This window comes from Protopterus annectens, chromosome 4.part1, assembly GCF_019279795.1.
Source record: "Protopterus annectens isolate FY-2018-M chromosome 4.part1, PAN1.0, whole genome shotgun sequence".
In the NCBI taxonomy this organism is placed as follows: Eukaryota; Metazoa; Chordata; order Ceratodontiformes; family Protopteridae; genus Protopterus; species Protopterus annectens.
In genome coordinates this window covers 832,944,515-832,957,014 of record NC_056734.1, presented here as the reverse complement: position 1 = coordinate 832,957,014, position 12,500 = coordinate 832,944,515, and the positions used below count along the sequence as shown (strand labels likewise).

The 12,500-nt window shown below is 38.7% G+C and overlaps 1 protein-coding gene across 3 annotated transcripts in view; it reads left to right on the top strand.

Moving 5' to 3' along the window:
- Window positions 1-12,500, top strand: part of RNF13 (ring finger protein 13) — a 1,555,558-nt gene that overhangs the window by 225,746 nt on the left and 1,317,312 nt on the right. The window lies entirely within an intron of this gene.

Genomic DNA, 12,500 nt, shown 5'->3' with positions numbered 1-12,500 from the left:
AAACGATATCCATGCATACTATTATATAAATAATAATACCCTACATAATAACTCAGTAGTGAGAAAACTGGGAGCGCAAGTTGACTGTATCCTAAACTTTGACCGCCATTTGTTTACTATGGTAATGAAGGCATTCTATATTGCTCTCCCATTAGCAAAGGTATTGCCTCAAGAGGGAAAGAGATCATAACTCCCCTGTACTCGACTCTCATCAGGCCAGTAATTGAGTACAATCCTCCCATTGGTATGTACCTTACCAGGCACCTGCAGCAACTTGAGAGACCTCAGAGATTTTTAAAAAAGAAAATTCAGGGTCTCCCGCTACTCAGTAGTGTACAGACTACTTAGAGGAGACTTGTGCACTTGGCCTACAGAGCAATCTCATATCCAAACTCAATGGCGTTGCTGTAGCATCTGTACACATCTGCAAGTCAAATGGGATAAGGGTCTGCTCCAGAGAGCTTAACCTGACCTACAACATAATTAGAACCTGCTGGACAGACAGCTGTGTCTCTAAAAAGTTGCCACTCCTCTGGAATAGGCTACCAATTCACATCAAACAGAGCCACTCTATGACCCTGTTTAAGTATAGCCTGGATGACTGGATGGGAACATTTAAATTCCTTGCCGGGGAATTCACCTATGGCTCTCCTAGATATGAGTAGTCATTGCTAACTAAGATCTTGAGTTTAGGCTAGATCTTTTATATTGGGTTTCTCTAGTATTATATTGGGTACACATGGGTAGGCTTGTAAAGACCTTTGGGTCAGTAGCCTAGTAACCACCTGTGAACCTATCAAGTAACATGAGTATTCTTGCTCTTAATCATCTAAAGTTTGAGATGATAATTTTACTTGTGTGTTGGCATGCTCTCAGACTGCACTGCATTTTTTTTTCAGGATAACTGTTGCCATATTCATATGAATTTGGTCGGGAGAGGTACTTAGCAGGAAAAGCTCAGCAGCAGGTGGCCAAGAGTAATTACATGTAGACATTAATTTGCCATTACAGATTTAAAGTTCTTCCTGGATATACAAACAGAAGGCAAACAAGGTACTCCCAACTCAAAATTGGACAACATATGTATAGTTCAGGCCGGAAGCAATTAGCAAAAAGGGTGAAATGAAGAGTAATTGGACATTTTACACTATATTGCTTTCACAGTGGGCTCAATTCAAGAGAGTGGCACTGGACACAGCACCAGTACTAATGTGAGTACAAATTCATTCACAGTATCAATGGACATATGAGAATAATAGATAAGAAATAACTTGAAGGCATCATTGCATCTGGCAAGCTATCAGCTGGCTGCACGAAGCCATGGGGAGGCAGTGCAAACCTTATGGGATAAACTCCAAAATATATGTCATCAGTAATACAACAGATTATTTTTCATAGCCTGTTGTTTATCAGCCCTATGTGGAACATTTATATGGTCAAAATAAGAATAGTCTAAGGATAAATAGCAGCAACATATGACTGATCAGGAGGTAAAGAACTACTGGCTGGCTCCAGCCTCATGGGCCACAGAATATACTGTAGTACAATGCCTACAACACTACCAAACAACACAGAAGCCCACTCACACAGTGTCATCATAGACTGGCACTTAAGAAGTTACAGTTTTTTGCCATGAGTAGGGTACCATGCTTACCCAGCAAAGGTGAGGGCTGTATTGAAGAAAACAGTGTAGTGATGAAGCTTGGATCCCAAACGTATACCCCACGCTCAGTTAGATTCCATGCTCATTTAGCATAGTGGCAACTTCTCATGTGCAGTGGGCAAGGACATCATGGGAGAGCATCAAGAAATCAGGAAGATGAAGTCCAACGCTTATGAAAGATAGCTGAAAAATAAACTCTTCTAACTTGCCTAACATTATCGCTTATTTGCAGACCCTGTGTGTTACATGTAAGACACACATTGCACCTTCCAACAACACCTTTTGTTGACTGGAGCTCCCTGCATGTTTGATTGACTGGTACCTTGCTGGTGCTCTTCCATGTGAATGGAAATACCTGTCTTATATATTACCTTCTGGAACATGCTGACATTACCTGTGATGTATTCTGGTACCCAAGATATAAAATGCAAAATTTGTGTTAAAGGCCTGATTACAATATTTACACTGAGGCCACACGGTTTGCTGAGCTGTACACCCTTCCACAATCCTTACTGTTGCCTACTGTCCATGGTGATACTTATATCAAGGGTCCAAATGCCATTTTTGATATGTGCAGTTCTTGCTCTGTATGACATTCTTCAGCAGACAATGTGCTGTCCATCAGTAGGGTACGTGGTCCATTCCACCCTGCTTGACCTCTTACAGCTATGCAACCACAACAAAAACTGTAATCTTTTATAGGCACAGAAATAGAACATGGCTGACGCAACAGATTTCTATCCCAAGGAATCCTGTACTTACTGAATAAACTTCCTATGCATGTCAAGCAATACTACACATCATCTGCAATCAGTAATATTCGGAATGAATAGCATGGAAATCATAAATCTTCTTTGGGGTATATAGCATGGTGCTTCTTGACCATGGAGTTTAGCTCATTCAACAGTGCTCAGGCTTAGCTAGCTGTGCTTATCAATGGTCTTTTAAACTGCATGAGTAGTACATACCTATGAACTTATCAACCTAATATAGAATTACCAAGTATCTCACAAATGTGTATGCTGCATATAGAATATATATGCAGACAAAAACATCAGTTTATTGATTCCTTCTCATTTGAATGTCATAATATGGTCATTAGTATATACTACTGATCACACCAGTTTTCATACTACCATGACTGTTCTACAGATACCTCTGAATTGCATATGCCCTGCTTGTCAACACTCACCGTATAGTTTAGCTTTATACGCTGTGCTATTTTTCCTTTCTGAATACACCCCTACTGTGTTTTATGTCCTGTAAGTGTACTGACTATATACAAAACAAGGTACTCGTAAAACAAATATTTAATTGTTTATTTTAATAAGTAATGAAAACAACAAATTGATGTATGCTGTAGTCTCCAAGGTACCATGAATTACACTTTTTGAAATCATTTAATGTATTCCCCATATTCCTTTATTCAGCTATTTGTTTATTTGTTTATTTGCTTATTAATTTCAGCTTGATAACCATGTAAGTGGGTGGCTGACAGACCCTTTTCAATCACAGCTTGAGCTCCATGGAGCAAGACACAAACAGAAAATTGGAAATAGAATAAAGAAGTATACTACTTTCTGAAAGAATGTCAAACAGCTTGGCAAAGTACATAAGTGGAATTCAAGCAAGATGACAGTTGAAAAGATATAAGAAATGTAAATGAAAACAAACTATAACTACAGCTTTGCAGGCAAGAAGGGCATTATTGCTCACGCCTGAAATATTTGTATGTATGTACATATGTAAAATGTATAAATATAAATAAGCTGTTTAATAGTGTGGCTATGTTAAGTATAAAAGGGTCTCTCCATTTTTATTTATTTTTTTTAGCTTTATGTGCAAGTAGTGTTCTTTGATCCACGGCGGTGGTGCTGCGGTAGCGTTGTTGCCTCACAGTAAGACACTGTCCGGTTCTATTCTCAGCTAGAGCGTCTTCTGCGTGGAGACGTGCGTGAATGGGTGTACCTTCGTTGAAGGTTGTGCGTCAGGGCTGGTAACTCGGCACGTAAAAATCAACTACCAATCATTAGCGGACCGGAGTTCCGCTGTGGCGACCCCTAACCGGAAAAAGCCGAAAGATGCAGCAGCATGTGCAAGTAGTGTTCTTTAAACTAATGAGTGTGTATTATAGATGTCTTGCATTGTCACGATTCATCAGCAAAATTGTCTCTTTGCAACAAAATATCACACTTGCTTTTACTTACAATTTACACTGTTTCTCTGCAAACCTGTTACATTAAATCAAAATGTCTGTCTACACATACATATAAGAGTTATGAAACAGTCAAATAAATAAAACTATGACTTCATATGGAACCAGAGTGTCTACTTGCTTGTTTATTTTGTAAAATAAATGAAACTACAATTTCACATGGAATATGTGTGTCTGTTTACTTATTTATATATGTATAAAGTTGTACTGGCTAGTTCTAATTTGAAACTAGACTGTCTAGTGTATAGGAATATGCATGCAATAAATTCCATTAATTTCTTGTGATGTCATGACATTTCAGTTATAATTGAAGCCCTACCTTTCAGTCTTATAGTGCACTGAGAAAAACCTTGACAGAAGCATTTCATTGGCTAAAGTAGTTACTAAAGTCCAAGATAAAAGAGTAGACAACAGTAACTTTACTCAAAAGTGTTACATGACAGCAAAAAGGTACAAGCAGAAGACAGAGTCCATATGACTCGAAGATGACTAGTTACTCCCCAAGAAATACCCTCTACAACTTATCCCCCCCACTGTTACTAAAGAATGGGTCCTCATTGAGCTCTTCATAGTTAAAATACAGCAATGAGCCCTGATAATATCCAGGTATGCCTCCTTTATAGTTTGAAAAATGACCCCTCAGGCCCACTAGAATGTCTGTTCAGCCACAGCCTACAGACAGGCTTTGTCCCTATGGAATAAAGGATTGCAACAGTCGTCTCTCTACATATAGGTGGACCATCAACAGACCCAGGGAACTGCAGACCCATAAGTTGGACTAGTATTATATACAAAGGCATGGAAAAAGTTATCATGGATCTAATAAATACATATGGAATCTTCAGACACTGGACCCATCCCGGTTTGCTTTTGTCAATGGTAGGTCACACCTACTAAACCCAGTGGACTACTTTGAGAAGGCCACTTGAGTCACGGATGATGGGCAAAAACTGCACACTGCCTACCTCAACCTAGTAAAGGCATTCAACACACTAGATCACTTGGGTATTACCGACAAACTCAAAAACTTAGACATAAATCTATATGTAACCCGATGGATAGGCCTGTTAGTAGTGGTGTTCCAGAGGACTCAGCACTTGGACCTCTCCTGTTTGGAATGCACTTCTCTGAAGTCATAGCAAGTATAGAGAGTCTTTGGGTGACCAGATCTGAAGGTGGCTGCAAGTTGCGTGCAATGAATGATTCCTCCAAAGATGTAGATATCCTTAACGAGGGTCTGAGAGCCAAGTAACTGGTGCCAGAAACATAGCCTAATACTCTGCAAAAATGCATATTTATACCCTTTGGAAAGATAACCACCCCTGCAAATTACAACATTAATAACACTTTCCTAAGAGCAGACCCAGTGATAAGGGACTTGAGAACTCAGGTTGACAGTAACCTGAACTTTGATCACGATGTGTCCACGGTGGTGAGAAAATCCTTCTATGTGGGGCAAGTTATAAGTTATGGCAAGGCATCCATGACCAAAGGAGATCATAGTCCCGCTATGATTAGCCCTCATTAGACCGATAATCGAGTACACTGCACTGTTCAGCATGTACCTGACCAGACATTTGCAACAAGAGTAGTGGCCACAGAGATTCTTCATTAAAATAATAAAGCGTGTAAATAACATGTCTTATGTGGCTCACCTCATACTCTTTTTCCTGTACTCAGTCTCCAGCTGTAGTGGAATGTAGGAAATGGTAGGGTACTGGTTTTCAATTAACTTTTCTTTAAATAAGCTGTACTTTACTGGGTATGACACGGATGCATACAGTGTATTTTATATAGCATATATCATGAATTGAGGTAGGGTAAAAAAAAATTAAAAAAAGACACATTAAAAAGTGCCTGATCCTCATACGTCCACTGGTTCCAGGACTGGAAAAACTGACCGTGTAGACTCTTCAAGACACAGAAACATTCCAACAATGGGGTTAGGCCAAGTTTAGGGGGATGATGCCCACAAAAACTGATAGGTCAGAAAAAGAGCCATAAAGATGATATACTGGACTGCTTGGGATAAGAAAGAAATGATGTATCATTACTATTATGCAAGATGCCCATAATTTCCAGATGCAAGAAATTCAAAAACATTAAGAGAGAAATCAGAGGAAAGGAAAATACTTACACAAGAAAAACTGTCAAAACCTTCAAATGCATCTTTGTGTTCATTAATACAACTGATCCATGAAAAACATTAGATAGACAAAAACTTTGGGCCATTTGGAAAAAGAAGCAACCAAGAAAGTGCAAAAAATGTAAAGAACAAAACCCAGATATTTTTGAAAGGCATGAAAAATAAACATGGATATGGGAAAGAAAGAGATCTGTTTTGCTGTGATGCTTATGCAAAGGAGAAAGCCAAAGAAATCAATACCAGAAAGCAAAGGAGACAGCCAAAGAAATCAATACCAGAAAGCATCTCCAAAGTTATTTGAAGAGAAATACAGGCAAAGTATCCTGATATGGAAACTTTCACAACACAAAAATAGGATCACAAAGGGGTAATGTAAAACAGAAGATTAGTAAAGTGGAAGTTAAACTAATAGAAGCTAAAGTTAAGGAATACTTCCAAAGTGAAGGATTTAGTGTAGAAAGTCTAACACAGTTTATGTTACAGCATGATGGAACAATTAGTCCCAAAGTAAAGAAAACATAAAGAGCGGGAGACATCGGTGGAAGAAATATGGACATGGGAATGTATAGTAACTTTAATGTGGCACAATAATTATGCAAAGGCAGAAAAGAAAACAAATCCGTACAAGAAAGTGGCACCAAAGCTAGTTGCAGAGAAATACAGGCAAAGGCATCTGGATATACAACATTTCACAGTGCAAAAAATAAGAAAACAGAGGGAAAGTAGAAAAGAGGATTACTTATGGGGAAGTTAAAGAAATAGAAACTGTAGTTATGGATTACTTGTGAAGTAAAGGATTTAGTGTATAAAATCCAACAGTGGTAATGTTGCAGCATGATGGGTCACTGAGTCTAACAAATGAAGGAGAAACCGGTGAAACGGTAAGCATCTGATCACTTGGCACATGATGATTCTCTACAGCCTTCAGCAGGAAATGAGTACAAAACTCCAGCTGGAGTCGCACAGCCAGGAAAGGAGCAAGAAACATTGTCAAGTCTGACACGGTCAATGTTGTGTAGCGATAGACAAGTGACAACTATGACACAGTCAGTGTTGTGTAGCGATAGACAAGTGAATTCCTATATGAAAGAGCAACAGATGATGCAGCATGCAGCTGAAGATAATATGTCACAGAAAGACGTTCACTTTCTGTAGAATCCCTGAAGCAAACAGAGTGCAAAGGTAACAGCTGCTTTATTTAATAGAGAAGGATAGACATATAAAGATCAATGAAAAAATATTAAAGGAAGTCAAGAAGACCCAAAATGTTAGAGTCTGATTAAACAAATGAATACAGTAATTAAATCTTTCAACAGAAATTTGTGTAATATAATAGAAGTAAATAGGCTATATTAATTTACAGTTAAAGTCTTACCACAAAAACACTGGGCAATAAGGGAAAGGAATGGAAGAAATCAAGTGACATAATGGAAGTACTAAATACAGACAACTATAAAGCAGTTAAGGTAAGAAGTGTCACTGTTAGAGGAGTACAGAAGAGGGAACAGATCAGTACAGGTAGAGAACTCTAAGACAGCGATGTGATAAAAGCAATGCACTGTATCAGAACAGATCAGTATCTAATAACCTCCTCCATCTTGTTATTGAAGCCTTGCAACTAAATATTTCATTTATTTATGTGTGTGTGTGTGTGTGTGTGTGTGTTTCTGTGAAGATATAGAACAACACTAATACATTAATAACCTCCTCCATCTTGTTATTGAAGCCTTGCAACCAAATATTTCATTTATTTATATGTGTGTGTGTGTGTGTTTTAATTTGTCAAATCCAAAAAGTAATCAATTTTCAGTCATAAACCATGAAGGTCCAATACACAAGCACACGCACACACACACACACACACACACACACACACACACACACCTCAGCTCTCCCAGTTTTTGAGCAACACATGTAATGTGTTCTCAAACTTTTGTTCCATCCCTCCTAAATCTGAAAATTATTTTGTGTGAATAGCACCCACTAACAGTACCTTTTCCCTAAATATTTTCTCTTTGTCCAGAATTCCCAAGTAAAAGTTGAAAGACATGAAACATACATACACACACAGATTGTGCTAAAACACATGCAGCTATGTTCCATATTAGAGGAGTGGGCCACTTTTTCCCTTTTGTCAGGCTCCAACTTTTTAAAAAAAAATTGTTTATTGCACTCCTTTTGAAAAACTGTTTAAAATACACAAATTAGTGCACTCAACAAACCAAATTTCTCTGTCTATTAATAAAAAGGGTCTGTTGCCATGGATATGAACTTCACCACTACACCTGTTACCAGCTTGGTGGATATGGGCATCCTGAGGCAATGTAGAAAGTGGCTCATATTTACAGACAACCAGTTAATTATTCTGATATGGTATGCAAGAGATCTATTTCCACAATGTCACTGGAGGAAAAGCTCTCACATAAAAGCACTCCTAATGTCAATAAGATTGTCAGTAGTACACACAGTGTACCAATCGCACACAATTCCAATAGACCGATATATGCCGAGACATAGGATCATAGGAGGTTACTAGGTTACTGGCCCTGAGGCCCTTATAAGCCTAGCCAAGAGTTTAGCCTGTGTTTAGACAAATCAGCAGCCAATGCCCCTGTCCAGCAGGGACATGTATGGAATCCCAGGGTATATTTTCTGTTTCCCATCCAGTTTTCCAGGTTGCGCTTAAAAGAGGTACTCTGCTTGATGTGGAGCAGATGTCTATTTCATAGATGAGGGAGTCTCTGGGACATAAATCTGTCCCACCAACAAGTCTTGTTGATGTCACAGACCAGATTGAGGCTGTGCGTGTGGGTTACTCGAGTGGAGCTTGACTTGCGGATATGCAGCAGTCCTAAGGCGGGGTCCATGATCGCCTTGTTTGCCAGACAGAGGTCACCTCTGAGGAGTCTGTATGAAACTGATTAGAGGGATAAGACTTTTAGCCTATCTTTGTATGGTAGATATTTGAGGCCCTGGATTCTCCTAAAGAGGAACCTCTATGGTCTCTCCAGCTGTTGCATGTGCTTTGCGAGGTACATGAAAGGTGCATTGTACTCAATAATGGGCCTTATATGGGAAGAATACAGGGGTGTTTATAATCTCCTTCTCCCTGGATGAGATACCCTTACTTACGAGGTGGGCCATGTGAAAGGCTTTGCATACCATGGAAGCAACATGGTGGTCAAAGGTCAGGTTGCTATCAACTTGGGTGCCCAAATCCCTCACGACTGATTGAGTGCTTAGGGTGTTGTTATTAATGTGATAATTTGTGGAGACATCACTCTACCCAAAGGGGATGATGATGCATTTTTTGGTATTCAGCTTGAGACCATGTTTCTGGCACGAGTCATTTGTTTGAGTGAGACCCTCTTGGAGGATGTCCACATTGCTAGGGAAATTGATGACAGCACCCAGCTTGCAGTCATCTGCAAGTTTGGTTGGCCATAGCCCATTGGTTTTGGCCTGCACCTCAGAAAAGTATATCCCAAATAACAGGGGCCCTAATATTGAACCCTGGGGTATGCCTCTTGTTACAGGTCTACTGCTTGAGGTGGCTTCCCCTATTTTGACTACATGGATTCTATCAGTTGAGCCAGTTTGCTACCCATCTGCTAACATATGAATTGATGTCTAGTTGAGAGAGTTTATCTATTATGCCTGAGTGGGGAATAGTGTCAAAAGCTTTGACCAGGTTAAGGTAGGCGGTGTGTACTGTCTTCTCCTCGTCCATGTTTTTGGTGACTGTCTCAAAGAAGTTGATCATATTTAGCAGACATGACCTCCCCTTCATGAAGACAAACTGTGTGGGATCAAGTGTTTAGAGGTTCCAATATCCTTGTTAATGAGGTCCATGATAATCCGTTCCATGGCTTTGCAGATTAGGCTAGCTAGGCTGATGGGTCTGTAATTTCCCGGATCGGTGGATGCTCCACCTTTGTGTAAAGAAATGACAGTGGCTGTCTTCGACTCAGCTAGATGAAGCCAGTACTCAGGCTTTGGTTAAATAGGGTGCCTAGTGGTGCTGCAAGTTCCTGGCGGAGTAAGCATAGGAGGCAGCCTGGGATGTTATTGGGTCCCATGGAGGCTGTATTTTTTGCCTTTGAGAGAGCAGTGATAACCTGTTCCCTAGATATAAGGGGAAGAGGGCAGGTACTGGAGATGTCCTGATTTACTAATGAGGGAACAGAGGGGTAAAGTTTTTGCTAAATCTGTCAGCCAGCAAGTTTGCTATATCTATGGCATTTGTATATGTGGCATTTAAATGTAACTTGTAAGAAGTAGTAGCACAACGTTGCAAGTCCACAGATAGGATTTATTAATACAAAAATACAGAAATAGTTAAGCGCTTTCATCAAACAGTATGACTTCATCAGAACAGTTAAAATATGAGCTTTCAGGCTTAAATACCCCACAGTTTGAATTCATTGGTCTAGGAATTAGCAAATTATATTTCAAACATGCCAAATCTCATGAATAATGAAACAAATAAATAAGTCCAACATTAAACATGTGTACCAGTACAATATACATATAAAAGTAGCACATTTTTATATATATATATATATATATATATATATATATATATATATATATATATATATATATATATGGTTCCCATTCAGAAGCCTGAAACATCATAAGCCTGAAAATCAAAATCCTGAAACCAAAAGCCTGAAAATTCAGAATCCTGAAAACTCAAAATCCTGAAAGCTCAAAATCCTGAAAGCCCAAAATCCTGAAAGACCAAAATCCTGAAACTCAAAATCCTGAAAACACAAATAATGCTAATATGTCACTATAAAGACACTAATATCTACCAACTGACCCTGACCCTAACCCTAACCCTAAGGTCCGTCACTATTGCACACTCACCTGACCCGCCCTAACCCTAACTCACTTAAACCGCCTAACCCCAATATTTGTCACTATTGCATACATGCCTAACCTGCGCCCTAACCCTAACTCACTTAAACAGCCCCTAACCCTAAAATAAAACCAACCGCACACTTACCTGACCCCAACGCATGACCTAACACCACAGGGCTAACAATAGCAAAGCCACAATGACATCAGTATGTCTATTTTGTGTTTTCAGGATTTTGAGTTTCAGGATTTTGGTCTTTCAGGATTTTGAGTTTTCAGGATTCTGAATTTTCAGGCTTTTGGTTTCAGGATTTTGATTTTCAGGCTTATGATGTTTCAGGCTTCTGAATGGGAACCATATACATATATATACATATATATATATTTTTTTTATATTTTTATATAAAAATTATAATGCAAAAGTGCAGAAGTATAAACTGTTAACATTTTAAAAAAGACTTTCTTACATATTAAAAATTACTTCACTGACTGAACAGCCAGTGTATTATACTAAATCTGCCTTCTCTTTCAAAACAGGCATAATTGAAAGATGTTCATTAATGCCCGGGGGTTGGTCAGCAGCTAGTCGGAGTTGCCACATCAATTCCTTCTTGTGCAACTTATTTTGCCAATCACCCCCCCCCTCACATCCACTGTGACAAAATCCAAAATACCAAACTTAAAACCACTAAAATTTCTACACAAACCACTATGTTTGTATAATGCATTAGTATTTTTTCCAGATTTGATGATATATAAATGCTCATATATCCTGTTCTTCAACATCCTTTCCGTCTTTCCGACGTAGAATGAAGAACAGGAAGTACATTTAGCAAGATATACCAGTTTACTGGAACAACAGTTCCCATTTTTCAAATAAATATGACACTTGTTGAAATTATTAATAATAATGTCACGTTCAAGCATTATATAGGAACAATAATGACATCTACCACAAGGCTTACTACCATATGAGTTTCTCTGTTTTTCATTGGAGTTTCTGGAAACCTCCACCAAGGATTTTATGTTACTACCTACTTTGGTGGAGAAAATAGGTTTATCACCAAGAACCCGGATTATTTCCGGATTGGTTCTAAAAATATTCCAATTCTTCGACAAAGTTGTTTTAACTTGAGAATAAAAAGGACTAAACTGCACTACACATGCCTGTTGAAAATTGGTGACAACCACGGTATTACCAAAATCAACAGTATCAACTGGTTTATGATTGATGCTACCCAGTATTTAAGCCTGAAAGTTCATATTTGAACTGTTCTGATGAAGTCATACTGTTTGATGAAAGCGCTTAACTATTTGTGTATTTTTGTATTAATAAATCCTATCTGTGGACTCGCAACGTTGTGCTACTACTTCTTACTGGTTATACTTCAGCACTTCAACACCATTTGGTTGGACTTTGTTGGTTATTTGGTGTTTTGTTGCTATGGGGTCCCCAGACTCTTTATTGCTCTCTCCTATTCTTGATTCTGGACAGCCCGAGTTTTTAGCCTTGAAGAAGGAAGTGGCTGACTTGAAGGGAGAGCTTACCAAGCTAATTGAACTATTTTCGCAAAGTAAAAAGGATTTGGACAATAAAAGGGATTCTAATAGCA